The sequence below is a fragment of the Nannospalax galili genome, unplaced genomic scaffold (genome assembly GCF_000622305.1).
Source record: "Nannospalax galili isolate Female #2095 unplaced genomic scaffold, S.galili_v1.0 scaffold17, whole genome shotgun sequence".
NCBI classification, from domain to species: Eukaryota; Metazoa; Chordata; class Mammalia; order Rodentia; family Spalacidae; genus Nannospalax; species Nannospalax galili.
The window spans coordinates 5,686,571-5,690,772 of NW_008342276.1; the positions used below are offsets into that span (position 1 = coordinate 5,686,571).

The 4,202-nt window shown below is 38.8% G+C and overlaps 1 protein-coding gene across 1 annotated transcript in view; it reads left to right on the forward strand.

Annotated features, from left to right (window-relative positions):
* Mtbp (MDM2 binding protein) overlaps positions 1–4,202 on the forward strand; it is a 72,291-nt gene that overhangs the window by 21,356 nt on the left and 46,733 nt on the right. The gene's annotated exons all lie outside the window — the stretch shown is intronic.

Consider the following 4,202-nt stretch of genomic DNA (forward strand, 5'->3'; position numbering starts at 1 on the left):
ATCCATATTTTTTCAACAGATATTTTAATTGAACACCTTCAATTTACTAAGCAGTGTTTTACATACTTGACCCAAAGTAAGCAAAATAAAATCTTTGCCCACATGGAGCTTACACTATAGTAGAGATCAGAGTGTTAGTTTTTAGCCCAGATTGCCACATAGCTAGACCCACAGTGTTTTGAGGTCTTTACTCCTAAGCTGTTTTCTTATTCACGATCTATTTTCGTTTGTTTGTTTGTTTATTGAGACAGGGTCTCCCTGTAGCCCCAGCTGTCCTGGAACTCTCTCTGTAGACCAGGCTGGCCTTGAACTCACAGAGATCTGCCTGCCTCTGCCTCCCGAGTGCTGGGATTAAAGGTGTGCACCACCACGCTGGGCATTCAGGATCTGTATTGCCACCACATCTACAACTGATGCAGACTCTTCTCCTAGGTGCCCATCTATGTAGCTGTATTGTTTCTCCTCACTATTTGCTGCTGTTTAATATTTAAATGTGTCTCTGCTTGACATTATAGGTGCATAGAAATATTTATTAAATTATAAGTGAAATATATATTTCCAGATATGATAACAGCTATCCAAACAAAAAATGAAGTTGGACTCATTCATGAAGCATATGCCAAAATATGTGCCTCAGTTTGTATCAGCTCCTCAGTTTTCTTCTCATAAAACATGTATATTGTTTAGTTTGCAAGATGCTGCTACCTTTATATGCCAAAAGTTATTAAATAGCTGCAGTTTCCTATGGTTTGAACTAAGGTACTAGTCAGTCTGAAATATGTTTAAAATTATAGTAGCTAAAGAATGCTTTGTAAAAGAAATTATGACATGAGAAAACTGGAAAATAATCGTATAAACTAATGAAATTATCCACTCCCTTATGTGTCTGAAAATTTTTTTATATGTAATTTACATTGAAAGGCCAGGTGTATAATGAAAAGTGCCCAATTTTCACAGAGACATTTTATGAGATTCTCAACAAATTGAGTGATCATCATCTCAAGTCACAGAGGTGAGATAATCATCTTCTCTATCAGTGCTGGAGACCTTATGTGTCATGTACATTGCATTTATTATCTGTGATTCTTAGAATAATATTGAAAAGTAAAAATTGAAAACCTTTTTATTACAAATAAGAAAACATAGGTGCAGAGAAATCATGAAACTTGTCACATATCACAGGTGAGATCAAAATATCTGCCTCGTCTGACTGTATCTAAAGGCTATCTACAGTCTCTTTTGTTATGTTCTATAGAGCTGCTGTTGAAAGGAATTTTTAGGCTTGGGCTTTTTTATTTCTTATCTTGACATTTGTAGAAGTTATTTATTCTTAGGTAGCAAAATAATAGTATCTCATAACTTTGTAATTTGAGGCGTGTGATAATTTTACAATTCTGAGGTTGTGTTACCTCATTTTTTGTTTGTTGTTATTATTATTATTATTGGTCTTTTTTTGAGACAGGGTCTCCTGTAGCCCCACCTGGCCTGGAAATTCCTATATAGACTAGACTGGCCTCCATCTCACAGAGATCCACCTGCCTCTGCCTCCCAAGTGCTGGGACTAAAGGCATGCACCACCATATACAGCTCATTTTTTAAATGTAAACTTCTTTTGAAAGGAAGAAAATACTAAGCTACTCTCATTTCTTTCTTTTTTAACAAAATCTAGTAATATTTTTTTTTGTTGCTTTGAGTTTTGAGATAGTCTCCCTGTAGTCCCAGCTGGCTTGGAACACTATATAGACCAGGCTTGACCTTGATTTCAGAGAGCTCTACCTCTGTGAGTGCTGAGATTAAAGGTGTGTGCCACCACACCTGGCACCAGAGTAGCTCTTGAGTTACAATGAAATTAAGTTAGAAATTAAAAACAGAAATCTACCAAATCCCTCAGGTATTTCTAAGTATCTTATAGGTTAAGGACCTTAGAAAATATTTTTTAAGATTTATTTATTTGTAATTGTGTGTGTGTATGTGTATGTGTATATGCCTCTGTGTGTGTGTGTGTGTGTGTGTGTGTGTGTGTGTGTGTCTGTCTGTCTGTCTGTCTGTACACATGGGTTTGTGCACTTGTAAGGAGAGGTACCCTGGGTTGCTAGAAGAAGGTATTGGATCCCCTGGGGCAGGAGTTCCAGTTGGTTGTGACCTGCCCCATGTGGGCTCTGGGAACTGAAGTTGGGTCCTCTATAAGAGTGATACATGCTGTTCATTACTGAGCCATCCCTCAAGACCCCAAAAAATAGGCTTATTTGATTGAAAGATTCGAGTAGAACAGCTGAAGCAATATTAAAATACTTTGTAGTGTGGAGAAGAGATCCACACTCAAGAATCCGCGCTTCACCCTCAAAAAGCAAAGAGATCTACGTACTTTACATAGAGAAGGAGGAAGAAATTTGAAAATAAAGCCAAATAAAAAAGTAGTAAGTAAAATATGGTGTAATAGTCCTACCCAAAGAAGTAATAAAATAATATATCCTGAGAACCAAGAAACAATTACTTAGCATAAAGAAGAGGCAAACCAAGGGATATTTCATACTGTTACATTATATTTGGATTTGCTACACTCTTCAAAGGCTTGTGTGTTCAGGGCTTGGTGTCCAGACCACTGGGGTGTTGGGAGGTGATGGAACTTTTGAGAGGCAGGACCTAAAGCAAGGAAGCTGGGATACTGCGACGTGTTGGAACCTGAGCCCCTTCTTAACTCTTTTTTGTTTCTTTTGCCTCACACTTTTGCCATAACATGCTGCCTCACTGTAGCCTCCAAAGCTCCAGGCCAGCCAACCATAGACTGAAATCTGCAAAATCATGAGCCAAAATAGACCTTTGCTCGCTATTGTTTTACTATGGAGTATTTTTTCCACAGTGAGAAGAAGCTAAGACAGTTACTGTGAGGGTGCTGTTCTCCCAGTCGTGATAGATTCAAACGAAACCCTAGTTAAATTACTGTGCAATTTTGTCAGTTGATAAACGGGTTCTAAATTTATATGGACTTGCAAAGTACATAGAATGGCCAAGAAAAATTTTTGAAAGAATGCATGCTTAAGAACTTATACTACTAACTGGGGAGACAGCTGGGAAAGAGAGGGGACTGGACTAGAGTTCTGACCCCAGAGCCCCTGTACCGCTGCTCTCAGCCTTCAGCAGAAGCTTTTTTTTTTTTCTTTTCAGTGGTGACAGTCAGTGTTGAGACTCACAGCTAGTCAAAGTGCAGAGAGTAATTGGAGTTCTCAGCCCTAACTGAGACATTTGTCTCACCCCCACCTCCACCCCAAGGCTCAGGGAACCTCTTGGAAGAGGAAGTGGAAAGAATGGAAGAGCCAGAGGGCAGAGTGCTGGGAAGAAGTTCTTTTGGGCATGACAGGCCATTGTACCCATGATGGTCCTGCAGCTGTGGTCACCTGATAATATTGGACCCATCATTTTTTTTGATGTAACCACTGATGAGTTGCTGTTGTTACACCCCTCCCCAACTCATAGAAGCAATGATATTTAAATTCGGTGGGTTACAAAAGAAAAAAAACAGGTGTGGAAGTAAGCAGGCTTGTTGAGAAGAAGAAAGATGTCAGTGGGAGAGAGTCAGAGATGAGAGAGAATGGTGGAGGGTGAAAATGCCCTCCATGTGTGTACGTGCATGAAATAGTCACATCATCGTCATCAAAAGCTGTTTGCACATGGTGGCCCTGCTTTTAATCCCACCACTTGGGAGGCAGAGGCAGGAGATCTCCTGAGCAACCTGCCTGGCCAGACCAGCCAAAATAGCAAGCTCTAGGTTTAGCAAGAAACGTTGACTCAATATATAGGAGGTCAGTAGAAGAAGACTGATGAGTGTTAACCTTTGGCCTCCACACAGACATACACACGTACCTGCACATATGTGTCCACATATCTGGGAACATGGATACATAAATGTATGAACACCACACACATACAAGTACAAAAAATTAAGGAACTTATGCCACCTGAGTTTATAGAGATTTCCTTTATGCAAAAATTAACCAAAAACATCATATATCCAAATTTAAGAATTAAAATTAAAATTTGTGTGAGATAATATACATACCCCAAAAAGCACAATGCATAAACTGGGGGAAAAATCTATGAATTAGAATCTATCAAAATTTAAAATGTCCACTTTGAGGAAACACTGAAGAAAATACAAAAAACAATCTACTCATTAAGAAATAATAGTTCCAATCATGTATTTG